The sequence below is a fragment of the Maniola jurtina genome, chromosome 2 (assembly GCF_905333055.1).
Source record: "Maniola jurtina chromosome 2, ilManJurt1.1, whole genome shotgun sequence".
Taxonomy (NCBI): Eukaryota; Metazoa; Arthropoda; class Insecta; order Lepidoptera; family Nymphalidae; genus Maniola; species Maniola jurtina.
Window position 1 is genome coordinate 16,415,189 of NC_060030.1, and position 15,142 is coordinate 16,430,330.

A 15,142-nucleotide genomic window follows, 5' to 3' on the forward strand; every position below is an offset into this window, starting at 1 on the left:
TTATGGATATCATATAAATTATGGGTACCATATATTTTAAATGGAGGCTTTACAATGCACAACGCGAAAGTCGCGGGCATCAGCTAGTCATCAATAATTTCGATCTTATGTGTGCGAAGATCCTTACATAAAGGTTAGAAATAAAGTCATGAGCCTATTCCATATAAGATGAGCATTCCGATTGATGACAGATAATAACAGCCCGAGCGAGGCGAGGTGTGAGAATATTACTTATGTTTTTTTTTAATTCAGATACAAGTTAGGCCTTGACTGCAATCTCACCTGCTGGTAAGTGATGATGCAAGAATAACCTGGAAGGGGTATGGTAGTTTTCATTAAAGATTCTGTATGTACAACATACAACATTGATTTTGGTAGCGCGACCCCTGTCCAGTGTGTTCTGATGGATTTGTGTGGTGCTGCGTGGTGGTACTTGGGGCTTGCTTGGTGGCTGGCTTTGCCTGCATGCTTAGCAGTGGGAGGACGGATGGTGCATATCCCAGCCTGCATGTTGTACCATAAAGATTTGCCTTTTTTAGCGGATTATAGCAAATTAAGCTTTTGATTCTTTTTATATCCGAAAAGTCCTCCCAAATAGAGGGCGGCCGTCTTAACCACTAGTCTATCACGGCTCTTTCACAGCAGGTACGTATAATATGGACATACAAACATTCTAAGCCTGATAACTATCTTCTAATAACGCGTGTAGACCATATTGTAGGAGAACATAATAGTTGCATAACACAAAGCGTTTGAATGGCCCATTACATTAGAAGTGGCGAAAATATGAACAATAGAGCGCATGCGCCTGGGAGGTACCTCGGACAATGAGCGGGAGGCGCCGCGGGCGCGAGCTTGTATACCTACGCACGTATTGCACGTATTGTAACAAGTAGAGATGGATTTCCGGATCAAATTCAATGGTGAAAGATTTATAGGTTTCCGACATCCTTGTCGCCAGAGAAATATAGAAACCCGTTTAATTATCTGACTTATCGTGCAAAATGTCGAAAAAAATACCCGAGCACGGAACCCTCGGTGCGCGAGTCTCACTCGCACTTGGCCGGTTTGTTTAGTAAAACATTTTTATTTAAAAAATCTTTCAGTAAGTTTTTAAGATTATAATGACGATGAAGTCATCTACATAGTAAGCACCAACTACCTACCTTCCTCATTATAAGTAGTTGTTATGATTTAATTAGATAATTGCAGGAAAGAGGCGTGAGCGACGGATCTCTTACATCTTCTTCCGGGGACTTAATTAAAGAGAATGTCCTACTGACTCACTGATTCATCGGTGGTTTAGATATCTACTCATGTGGTTTAGGTTCTACTCGGTAATAGAGAAAGAGCCAGCGCGTGCCAGACCTTCGTTATTTTATAAAAGCTGTAAGCGTATCGTCCCCAACATAGGGAGGAACGATCAGCGACTATGAAGTTTGGATATGTATGGTGGCTTTGGGAGATAACAGGTAATAAAAGTATAAAAATCTTACGTCAAAGTGTAAAGTAATTTTTTTAAAATATTTTCTTCGGAATAATATTAGGAAATCATGTCATGCATTGCCAGACACTTGTGTCGTGGCAGGCCCCTGCCAGACGCCCTTCTTTTATAAAATAACGACGGTCTGGCACGCGCTGGCTCTTAGTCCATAAGAATGGCATTCCGAGTGGTAGATTCACTGACTAATCTAATATTCTATCTGTATGGGTAAGCTGTGATTGCCTGGTGGTTAGGGCGTCCGCCTCCCAATCGGAGGTCGGGGGTTCGATCCCGGGCACGCAGACTAACTTTACGGAGTTATAAGTGTTTTTAGAAATTAAATATGATTTCCTTTAACGGTGAAGGCAAACATCATGAGGAAACCTGCATGCCTGAGAGTTCTCCATAATGTTATCAAAGGTGTGTGAAGTCTGCCAATCCGCACTTGGCCAGCGTTTGTAGAAAGAAGGCCATACAAAACTCAATGCAGAACGACTATCTTTCCAAGCTTGGTCTTACACACGGATTTACGAATCAGCTTAGCTTTAACACATAAAAGGCTAAACTGACTGATTAAAGTTTGGAAGTAGTTACCACATTTTTTTGCTGGCAATGCTTTGAGTCCAATTAATCTAAAATTAACTAATTTTACTTATCCTGCGCTAGTATTTTAAGACCTTAGTCCATACGTCTTATATGGCGGTTAGGTTTTTTCATCCCGATCAGTAATTAGCGGCTCAAAACGGTTTTTTCTCGCATTTCGAAGAGCGTGTTCGTATGCGTGTTACCACACCGTCGCGCCCATTGCCCATAACGGCTCGGGTACAGAGAGTTGCCATATTTGTTGTTAGAGTGCGTAATGACATGCATTTAAGTACAAGGTTAAACAAACCCTGAAACAGCGACCAGGATTCACTCGAAGTAGATACCTTTAACAAATTAAACAAGTCATAATTGATAGAAATTAAAAAAACACGACGTAGCTAAGTATATTTTTAAATGGAAATCACTCTCGATAGTTTAAACGCGATAATATTTTAAAATTGGCGGTAATAGAAGATACACACTCTGTGAAAATTTTAACTCTCTACCTTATTATACGGTTAACGAGATACAGTCCACTGACAGACAAACAGATAGATGGACGGGCGGACAGAGGACGCTTAGCAATATGGTCCCATTGGCACCCTTCGGCTGCCGTAAAAGAAATAATACTTGTTTTTCATGGTGACCTTTTTTTTAAAAAAAAATTATAATTTGTTATTATAGCGCCGATTAAATTATTAAATTTTATGTTAAAATTTCTCTTCTCTACCTATTTACAGCTCACGAGATATAACCCACTGACAGACAGACGGACGGACGAACAGATAGGTTTAGCAATAGGGTTCCGATGGCACCCTTCAAGTACGAAATCCGAACACGCCTATATCTACTCTATGATGGTCTAACTCGATGGCCGTAAGCATCGCAATTATCGAATCGAGAGCGAGCGAGTCGCTGCGTGGAATCGATTATTTATTATTGGACATATCAGTTTACGCAACTGCGAGCAATTTCGTGTGCTTTTTCTTGTTTTGGGACCGGATAGATGTCTTATTGCGTAAGTTTATGAATGTCTTCGGTACAAAGTTGTAATATAATTATTCGAGTAGGTATAATAGCGTTAGTGATAGCATTACCCATAATAAATAAATGCCAAAGTGTAATCTAATGATTTTAAGCTTAATTCGTTGTTTCACAACATTTTATATATTGTAACCACCCTGCTACTGATCACCAAATTAATCGTGGTGTGTACCCGTTATCTATACTTATATTATAAAGAGGTAAAGTTTGTAAGTTTGTTCGTAGGAAGTAATCTTTGAAACTATTGAACCGATTTTGAAAATTCTTTCACCAGTAGGTACAAAGACATGAATTTAGATAGACAGGTCCATACTAAGCTATTAATGGATCACATATACATCGCTGAGTAGGTAGTACATTATTCGTGAGGGGCATAGGCTATTTTATTTTCAAAAAAAATTAGAGATCCTTACGAAATTGTAATAAGCTACCCGTGCGAAGCCGGGGCGGGTCACTAGTCTACAATAGTGTGTCTATCTGTTTGTGAGTGACTAGCTACAAGGCGTGTAATCGAAAACAGCCAACTTTATAGACGCTAGGTCAAAGCTCTAGTTCGGAAAGAAGATTCCACGGAGACAACATGTCCGGGGGTGATGCATGCGCGCGAGTGTGGTCCGGCGCGGAACAATGGCGGCAATCTAGCATCGCCACTATTGTGCCGGACTTCGCCGGACGCCGGACCCCACCCGATACTACAACTATATCATGCCGACTTGCTGACTGGCGTGGTATCATTGATCTACGTGAATTATGTTGTACGAATCATGCAAATATACAAATGCTCATATTATGTTTTAGATTTAATTTAGATTTAAGTTTATTTTATAGAATTGTCAATTATTATTAATTATTATTAATTAATGCTCGGGTGGATTTAGGTTTTTAGGGTTCCGTAAAAACCTAAATTAATAGGAGTAAAAATTGAGCCCTATTAATGCCACTGTCTCTCTGTCTTTCCGCGTGTCACAGGCGCGTAATTTGGTATTTAGTGTAGAACGTTCACCCAGAACCGAATATTGAATTAGCAATTCAATTACTTAAATTATTTTTATAAATTCTGTAAGAACTATTTGATTTTTCGGGATAAAAAGTAGCCTAGATATCCCCTATCAGGATACAGTTATCCCTGTGCCATCTGGCACAGGGATAACTATCTATCTAGATAATGCCCGCGACTTGGTCCACGTGAAATTAGTTTTCTAAAAATTCCCGTGGGAACTTTTTCATTTTTCGGGATAAAAAGTAGCCTATATCCGTCTCTCGGATACAAGCTGTCTCTGTACCCGTCAAAAGCAGTTAAACAAGCTAGCATACAGACCCACTTTAGCATTAATAAAATATTAGCATTGATTATATGGATTCGTATGGGTATAGGTAGTTTTTCGTTGTAAAGAATGCAGTAAACAATGTCGGCAAAGGAATCTCTGCCAGATGTACGCAGACGAAGTCGCCGCCATGGACAGGTGCGGCAATCAATTAGCAAGGGCCGATGCTGGAGATAACACCGCAAGAGCTCTCTGCCCAAGCTAAGAGCGGGTAGCGGAGCGATTCTATACTGTTAAAAATAGCCTTCACATCCGTTTTAGGAATCACACTTCACACTAATATTATAAAGGAAAAGTTTGTATTTGTGTGTGTGTGTGTGTGTGTATGTTTGTTACTCCTTCACGCAAAAACTACTGGACGGATTGGCCTGAAATTTAGAATGAAGATAGATTATACCCTGGATTAGCAGATAGGCTACTTTTTATCCCGGAAAATTAAAGAGTTCCCACGGGAATTTTAAAAACTTACATCCACGCGAACGAAGTCGCGGGTATCAGCTAGTCCGTAATAAATAGAATCTTATGGTGTGACTATGTCTGTTCGATCGTTACAGTGGATAGCTACCTGAAAAGAAGCGTTTTATATAATGCTTCAAGCCCAACCTTGCTGTAAATGAAAGTTCTTCAAAAATCAATCAATCATCCTGCTTGTGTTTACTGCTAGACATAAGAGTAGACCTTTCCGAGGGCGAGCCACCATACACGGTCCTCATCCAGCCATTTCTCACTACCTTCCCAAGGTCTTCAGTCCAGAGAGTCCCAACTAAGTTCAACTTTTCAAAAGGTGTTTTTCGGGTGTAAAAATCAAAATCATATATTTTCTGATCCGCTGCCGCACCCATATCACACCACCCACATAATTAATAGGTACATCGACTTGAAATAGAAAGAAATGCATAACAAAACAGGGGCTTAATGAATTCCACAACATTGGCTTGCTTCACTCTGACAATGCGAAGCTATGCCTACTCGCAACTATGAGACCAATCATTCCTACTGTAACTGATAGGGGAAGGGTTGTCACAAATAATTCAGGGAAAATTATTCTAAAACTCAAATATTAATAAAAGCACCTATTGCTTTTGTTAATCCTTGAGTTGTGCCATGTGTATTTTTTGCAAGAGGCATCTGGTTTCTAATTTTATACGACTCATGAAACCTTTAGAAATAAGAGAAGAAGTATTTGTAAATAAATATCGTCTTACTGGGGATGTAATATTATTATGTGTGACACATATTTTTTTTTTAATAAAAGAGAGCTTACTAGATTTAGGTTTTTAAAATCCTTTTTGAGTTCCCAGTAAGTCCTTTCCCCGGGATGCAAGCTATCTCTATACCTAATATCGTCACAATTGGTTAAACGGGTGAGCCGTGAAAAGCTAACAGACAGACAGAGAAACACACTTACGCAATTGTAATATTAGTAAAGAATGTTAATGTAAACTGTACGTAATTTAAGAAATCATTGAGTGTGACAACCCTAAGTTGAAAAAAGAGATGGTTCTTTAGATAAAACAAGATGTGCGCTAAGCATAAGCGCAAACATTGAAAAAATAAATCAAAACCGCATGCCAATCGCCCGTCGCGGAGTAAAACGCAACGCAAATGCGTTCTGTATCAATTCGAGGATCTTCAATGAGTATTTAACTCGAAGCCTATCTCGCTTCAATGTCTGACGGACCGATTCAAGCTGCTTAAGTGTAACACACACGACACGACGCACGACGACAAATCACCAAACTCCGTTTTCGATGAAAGAACATAAAAATACACAGCACGGCTGTTGTTGATTTGAGTAAATGAATTTCATCTATTCCGTCTATTGCGGAAGATTCTGGGAGCTACCCGCTTTACTACCCCAAGAAGACCCATTATCCTATGAGGAATATGAAGCAGAGAGAGAAAGATAGAGAGAGAAAACCTGTCTACTTGTATGGAGATTGGTAACTCAGGCCTTTTAAAATAATCTGCCAGAGGTTTCATTGGTTTTTAGTAATAATTCTATGCCTAGCAATAATTCTAGTATAGTCGGAAAATATCAATTACAGTAACTAGCTTTCAGCATTTAACTCCTCAAAGTCTCTGAATAAATAAGCACCAAAAATTACTTAATTAAACTAGTTGGGAAAACTTTAAATTGATTGAGAATTGGCGCGACTATAATTCGTTGAATTTAGGCACATCCTAAGGTATTCATTTATATTTTAAGTTTAAATCGACTAAACTACAAGCCTATCAAGAAATTTGGAATGGCGATCACCAGCTGTTCTTTAGTCTAATGACAAGTCAGCGCGGTTTTTCAGAAAGGCAACAATGCGAAAAGTTTTGAAACAAAAAGTCGCTAGTGTGGTCAAGCTATCTTAAATCCTATCTCGCCTCAATGTCTGACAGAGCCAGGCCATCGCGAGCCACTGCAGCTTTAGATCTCAATTCGTATCAACTCTCTGGAATTCTTGAGTTTTGTTTTGATCCAGCTTGTTATAAAATTACTTAAGCGTTCAAGTTTTTTTTTTTTGATTTCTTAGTAAATAGGTACCTGTTTGTCAAAGGCTTGCGCTTTGCTACCATCATTGTGAAGTTGGATTGAAACTGAATGTAATGTTATAATGACTAATGAAAATGATGCATGTTCAAAATTAAAGTCAAATGATTTATTAAATGATCAAACGAACTTACCAAGTGAAGTTCGATCTTGATTGTCCCATCTTCGGCGAAGAGATTTAATATTTTTCACTTGTAGTAAGTAGTCTTCGCTACGCTTCAACCCACTCGCACGTAGTTTAGCTATATAAGAAAGAAAGAGATAGCATGCTCCCTACTTTCATAGCAGCCATGCCGGCTACAGGCGTCATTTAGTTTAGAGAATAACAAGGCCTCCAACGTTGATGTTTCGGGTAAATAATAAATAATTATTATAGACGGGGATGGGAGGGACCTTAAATCTCTTCGCCGAAGATGGGACAATCAAGATCGAACTTCACTTGGTAAGTTCGTTTGATCATTTAATTGTCCCATCTTCGGCTCCGAGATTTAATATTTTTCACTTGTAAGATGTTCAGAGCAAATGGAAACGTTGGAGGGCATAATATTAAACCAAAAACAAATCTAGAGTAAACAAAATAAGTAGTTATTTAATATGAAAATTAACATAAAAATTAACCTGAATCTGTATTCCATACAAAGAAAATAACTTAATTAGGCGAAACATTAAATAGTGCATTAGCAAAACCTAAATTATCGTTAGTCAAAGGTCTATTATAAAAATTAGCAAAGGTTGCTGACTGCTCTGACCAGGTAGCAGTCTTTCTTATAGTATCGACACTGACACCTGCTCGTAGTGCAGCAGAAGCAGTTGCAAGTCGAGTACTATGAGCACTAAATATTGCCGTATCGACGCCACTAGCTGTGAGAATTTGTTTTATCCATCGTCCAATGGTTTGGGACGAAGCAGGATGAAAGGGTTTTTTAGTAGTAAGTATAAGTCTATCATCGTGACTAGATCTGCAGATCGAGGTCATCGTTATATAGGAATACTAGTGTATCCGCTGGGCAAACGCTTGGCCGTTGTATAAAATAAGGGAGGTCAAGTCTCGGTTGTGATTTGCCTATCCCTGAAGTTTTAATAATATCGGTAACCGTTATAACAATCCTTTCACTGCTCATTTTAATATTTGGGATCCTAATTAACGTTAATGTCTGACATCTTTGTCCAGTAGACAAGGCTAGTAGAACTACTAGCTTTTTAGTGAGTTGTTCCAAATTAAGAGAGCTATTTGGGTATAAGTTTGCAAGGTAATTAAGAACTACATTTGGATCCCAAGTGTTATCATACTTAGGAAAGGTTGGTTTAATTTTAAAAACACCTTTGAGAAACCCTCTTTACTCGTTCATCTTGGCCCACCTTATTTATGGTAATAAGAGATAAAGCTGAACGATGATTATTTAATGAACCATAAGAGGATACATTCCTGAAGCAATCTGCTAGGAAGTCCAGTAAGTCATAAACCTGAATATCAAAAGGATCTAAACTTTTAGTATTGCAATAGCCATACCATACCATAGTTTAAAGCTAGAAGTATACTGGGATTTTGTACTATTCGACAAGGATGCAAGAATTGTACTCATTGCTGATGGAGGGACTTGTTGCCTGGCGAAAGCTTGCCTGATAATACACCCACCACCAGGGAAAGGCACCGATGAAGAGGATGGGTTTCCCTGTCCCTTTTCCAAAAATACATCGTAGATAATTAAGTATATCTTTATATGTATAAATTATATATATATTCGAAATCTGCATAATGGATTTGATATCAAACTCTAGCCATCTGTCTGAAGTTAATTTTTTCTTGACATATCTACATTTTTTTTTTTTTTTTTCATATCATGTATCTAAGTACTTCTAAATTCGCAACACTTCTTGGTTTTTTGTTCGTTATATCTCCTAAATTGATTTGTTTTGACGTCATAATATAGCCTCTAACATACGGGACGGGATTTATATTAAATTTAATGTGTAGTTTGGCAATAATGAGGGAATCGATAAACAAACAAACACACATACATAGCTGCCAAATTCTCTGTCTTACCCTAGTTGGGTACAGAATGGTCTTGTTCGATAAGATTTGATAGGTATTCTCTAGTTCGTTCTTCAAATAAGTATTACATTTTTACAACAGCTATAATCCTTAACTACATACGCAAAACACAAAAATGAAAATATTATATATACAAAAGTTTTAAACTATCTGTAAGAAAAAATTACGAGTATTAAAAATACCTAGTATTGAGATGTGATAGTCGTACTACAATTTCAGGTATATTCTAAATAATCCAATAAGAATTTTCAAAAAACTTTCAGAAAACTTTCAAAGAATTTTCAGAAAACAAGTGTTACGTCCGTTCTCGGAAAAGCCTCGACCGATACTAGTTTCCTAGTTCGATTCCTACCGCATGTTTGCGCAGTTTTATGGTGTATTTCAAGTTTATTTTTGGTAACAAATAATAATTAAATTTAGATGTTTTCTTTAACCCCTTCATAACATATATTGTAAATATGTTTTACTTTCATGAGTACTTAATTTTATTTATAAATAAAGAAAAATAATCCACCTAAATGATAGTTTTACATGACTATAATTTTATAAAATTATAACTTTTTTGGTTTGGATTTTTCTAATTTAAAAAATGCCAATTGAAACTTTGAATCTGTCACTTTGTTAGTTCAGGACCTCATCTTTAAAAAAAAAATATATGTCTTTGTATGAATTGACCTAGTAACTTTTGATGTAGTGAATGTCAAAGATGAGACGAAACCCAAAATTCACTAATAGTCTTTTGATATTTCAGGCCATAAAATATAAAATAAAAATAAATTGGGAAATATTTTCTTCCAATTTAATAAAACAGGAAATATTCTACAATGTAGTATGAATATATTTTACGTAAATGCAGTGTTTAACAAAATATGAAGCGGCAAAATGGCTCAAAAATGACCAAAGCCGTGTCAACGATCTTAAGCCAAAAAGTAAAACCAAGAACTCGTAAAGAGAAAAAAAAAAAAAAAAAAAATCTTAAATATTTTGTGTGATTTCTGTGTATTGTTACCAAAAAGTAAGCTTCTTTGCGGTCTAGGTTTACTATATAAGAGTTTTTGGTCATTAACTTAATTGCAGTCCTAATATCTTCCATTTTGAAGTGACTTATATTTACAAACTTATTAAGCTTTTTTTTTTTTTTTTTTAATTTAAAATAATACGTTTTTCACCGTTACTTTTAGGGACCAGAAAAATACCTTGAAACAAATTGGCCCTTACACGGTTCACATCTACGAATTGCTTGAGAAAAAATTAAACTCATTATTATTATTATTGGGAAGAGATATTGGGATAAGATGTTGGGTCCTGAATTGGTAATTCGGTGAATGGAATTTTATACCCAGAAATGCTATTAAGAACAGCTTCATCATTAGTAATATTTTTCCAAGCTCTCATGAAAAATTTTAAACGACCCGCATGTACCTGGGAACTTATCGTTTCTGCTTCGCCAGCCACGACTGCTTGTGACGTCGAGACGTCGATGGTGGTGGCGTTGACGCTCGCTGCCCGCTGCAAACCGGCTGTGGTTGGTACGCTGTTGAACGGCGCTGGTAAACTTGCGTCGGCGTGAATTTGGCCCCCCTGCCGCGGGTCGGCTGACGCCCGCCGCGGTAGTTCGAGTGTGTACGCGGCAGGGAGGGCTTGAAGTTTAAATCACTTGATGTGGCTGAAGATTGGATAAGTTTCCCCGTCTTCTGGATGCCCCGTGAAGACTTGATGAAATCAACCAATTTTTCTGTCGACCATAGGCGTCACGAGTGAGCGTCTGGTTTCAGATTCTAAATAATGGGAGTCAGCAATCAATTTACCCACATCTGCAAGATTTTTCAGAATCGCCGGTGCTTCTATTTGTTTAGTTAGCATGTCCGACATTGTCTTGCTGAGTACTGTAAAAGCACATGCCAGCTGGTTTTGCTTTTTTAAAACACGGGAATCTCTATTCCGGGCTGACTCTGTTAGCATTGCGCTAATTTCTGGATTGAGCATGGAGGGCTTCAGCAGGGGACAGATTTTTGGAAATAATCATTTTTTTTTTTTTTTAATAATTCGCCCCTTACCTCCTTTTTTAGTCCCTCTTTAAGGAGGCTCTCGAAATCCCCTAAAGCGAGTAAGAGTTCTAGTCGGCACTAGGGGGTGCATTTGTAACCTCTGTCAGATCGGGTACTGTATGTAGATGCTGCCACCGCCGCAGGTGGTGATGGCGGGGGCTCCACGCCCCATACTTCTGGCTCAATCGAGTCAGCCCTGTGTGGAATTTCTACGACAGAAGGTAGCGGTCGTGCTGTTGGTTGCGGGGACCGGGGAAAGTTGAAAAGATAAATAAATAAAAGAAGGGTTAATATCTCGTATTAACTCATAATATATTGCTATTGGTCAATATCTCGTATTAACTCATAATATATTGCTATTGGTCAATATCTCGTATTAACTCATAATATATTGCTATTGGTCAATATCTCGTATTGACTCGAAGCCGTTTTGTTTTTTTGTTTTTTTTTTTTTTTAATCTACGGTCTAATATCACGTAGTAGATCAGAGATATAATTGCTATAAGTAGCCAAGAAATAGCCAGCATGGAAACAAAAAGAATAACTTTTTCGTACATACCTTCACTATCCGATCCGTAATGCTGGCGCCGTAATTTTTCTTCATATTTTCTAATCTTTTTACGCCATTTTTTTTCCTTATGCTATGCTTATGCACAGTGCTATGTGCCTTCTTTTCGGCATGGTAATTAACTTGAGAAATATTTTATTTTTTTATTATTTTTATTATCTTTTACTACGTGCGGTATACGAAAACGAATGACGCCTGTAGCCGGCATGGCTGCTATGAAAGTAGGGAGCATGCTATCTCTTTCTTTCTTATATAGCTAAACTACGTGCGAGTGGGTTGAAGCGTAGCGAAGACTACTTACTACAAGTGAAAAATATTAAATCTCGGAGCCGAAGATGGGACAATTAAAAATAGGTTACACTTTTGATAGTCAATTGTTTGATTTGTAAGATAATGATGAATTTGTGACATAATTAATTGCGTAAACTTAAAACTAAAGCTTTTTTTATTCAGATACAATTATTTTTTTTAAACAGACTAGCGCTTGGCTGCAATCAGACCTGCTAGCAAGTAATGATGCAGCCTAAGATGGAGCGCGCTTGCCCTGTCTGCAATCTCACCTGGTGGTAACTGATGATTCAGTCTAATATGGAAGCGGGCTAACCCAGATGCGGGCTTCCAGATGGAAGAGTGGCTACGAGGGTTCCAAACACGCACGCCTGAGAAGAGCTCCACATTTTCAACTCTTTTCATCAACATTATAATGATTAACCCATCGCCAAACCAGAATGAGAAGGGTGTAGTTGGCACGAGTACATAATCTACCACGCTGGTCAATTGCTTGAAAAATTCAACGGTAAAATAAAATCTCTTATATTTTGTAGGTACAATTACATAAGGTTCCAATCAGTTAGTAGATGTATATTATATAGTTTATACAGAAGAAATTCAAGTATTTAAAACCCTTTAGGATTTTCACTGTGCAATAAATCTCTTAAAATTACGAGTATATAGCATCGTTTACCCATGCGTTTACCCACCAAAAAACCGTCATTTCCGTTTGTACGATTCATACCAATTCTTACCTTATTTACTAATCTTTAAAGTTGCATTTCAATTGAAGTTAAAGTTGTATAAAGTTTAAAATTGGGGGGTATCAAAAGTTTCCCATGTCAAGTTGATAAATGTATGGTAACGTAATACGTTTCGATTGTTTTCGAAATCGCGAAATTGGTTTGGGGTGTTTACATTATAGTCAAAGAGGTGTTGTACTATTTTCTGAAGAGTTTATACTCAAACTATAGATGCAATCTTTGATTAGGTATCATAATTATAGTAGCACAGCTCACACTACTGGACGGATCGGGCTGGGCATGCATGAAAATTCAACTCAAAAGGGGTTAAAATGAGGGGTTGAAATTCGTGAAGTCTTTGATTTTCCGGGATGAACAGTGGCATATGTTACTCTCCGTCTTTTCAACAATCTTTATGACAAAAATCAAGTCGATTGGTTTCTTAGTTAGGACGTGAAGGAAGGACAAGTAAACAAACACACTTTCGCACTTTACTTTACTTTTACAGTATGATAGCAATCGGGGATAATGTACCACCTAGCTATCTATCAGTGAATGAATTTTTGAAATCGGATAAGTACTTTCGGAGATTACCTACTTCCTACATATAAACTTAAAAACTTTACGGCTTTATAATATAAGTGTAGATTCATAATCACAAGTAGGTAAAAACTGTTTTTCTTTTAAAATGTCAAACTAACTACGCAATCGGTAAAATACATAGCATTGACAGGAAATAATCAAGACGAAAATCATCAAGGTGAACTGCAAAGCGCAAGTTCCTTCCTACAAGTTCTACAAGTTAATACAAGTGGTTCTAAAGATCAGTGTTTAACTACTTGAATAATTTACGACTAAATTAAACTAAGTCCCGGCAACAATTATCTACAAAGTTTATGTTTATGCTCCTATCAAAATTATTGTGGCTTAGCGTACATACTTAGGTATGTACCTCTACTTATTATAAAAAAAATCATACCGTCAAATTGAGAACTTCCTCCTTTTTTTGAAGTCGGTTAAAAACAGGTGATGCCCGCGACTACATCCGCGTGGATTTATATTTTAAAAATCCCGTGGGAACTCTTTGATTTTCCGGCATATAACGTAGCCTATGTGCACCCCATCTCTTGGATGCAATCTATCTCCGTACCATGTCAAAATCAGTTAAACGTATGCACTCGTATATACCGTGAAAACAAACACAGGCAAACAGACAGACAAGTACACTTTCGTATCTACAATATTAGTATGGATAATTTCCCAAATTGCCCAACCGGGAATCGACCCTGGAATATCCTACCCATGTGCTCACCGTTGCGGAACGGACGTATTTTGACCTCCGACCAAAGAACTCTTGGCACCAACCTTGAGTACCGACAATCCCTTACCACCCAATATATCGCCGTGTTGTGTCGACATTTGCGAAATATCGAGCCATTGTGAATGGTCAAGACACGCCCCTCGGCGAATATAACCAAAATGCCAAATGTGCAATTTGTAAGGATTTTATTTAGGGTGGTTATAGACTGACGTTTTAAGCGCGTTTTACGCTCGTTTTGGCACACGCTTACACGCGCGCTAAAGCTGTTTCACACCGCATGCACACGAGCCGTGTTCACAGCGCACATCGTAAGAACATATTGTGGACGTGTCCACGGGCGGTTTGCGAGCGTTTCGCGTGCATGTTTTACAAGCCACATGCAATGTTTGTGAGAGAGTACAAACATGATATACGGTTGACGACATGCACATAATATGCACACAGACAGTGATGTGTCCGTAGGTGTTCGATGCGCATTGTGTGCATATACGTGCGCGTGCGCAGGTGCTGATATGCCATAGTTTCACGCTTCAATAAAGCTAACGCGCGTGCACGCCTCATTCCGGCTTGTTCACTCGAACAATACGAGTCAGTCATAGCTCAATATGAATTGGTATCTTCACGCCTGGCACGTACACGAGCTTAAAACACACTATGCTCGTACGAAAAACTGCGTGTGACCAAACGCGCACGTTTTCACGCGTAAAAACGACCTTATCCTTAAAGGTAGCATCAAAAACGCTAATCTGAAACCGCTCTTACTGTAACCTACTTGATATCTTAATTAAAAAACCGTTGGGTTATTTATTTTCATTTAGGCCGGATTATTATGCACGTTTCGTCGTATTATAAATCTGTTTATTTTATAAACAGAACCTTCACAAGTTGAAAATTGCTGTGTCTGAAAAAGAAAAATTGTGTCAATTAACCTACTAAAAATGTCTCGGCAAAAAAAGTGAAAAACGTTTAAAAAAATCGAAAAATATTTTGTTGCAAATTTGAATACAAATATCTGAATTTAATTTAAATTGCAATATTATGAAACTGATAACAAACAGTTTCCCAGACACATTACACCTACACGCAGCAAGAACTATGGTACAATACCATGATACAATACTTTTCCCATAGCGTAAATAGTACAAACTAATCTATCGTTG

The 15,142-nt window shown here is 37.8% G+C and overlaps 1 protein-coding gene across 3 annotated transcripts in view; it reads right to left on the reverse strand.

The window, feature by feature from the left end:
* Positions 1 to 15,142, reverse strand: part of LOC123875796 (nucleolar protein dao-5-like) — a 151,695-nt gene that overhangs the window by 96,142 nt on the left and 40,411 nt on the right. Inside the window, exon 4 of one of the 3 annotated variants that reach the window (XM_045921848.1) lies at positions 2,376 to 2,412. The exons of the other annotated variants lie outside the window; for them this stretch is intronic. The gene's annotated coding sequence lies outside the window, so the exon portion shown is untranslated. The remainder of the gene's footprint in view (positions 1 to 2,375; positions 2,413 to 15,142) is intronic. 3 annotated transcript variants of the gene reach the window in all.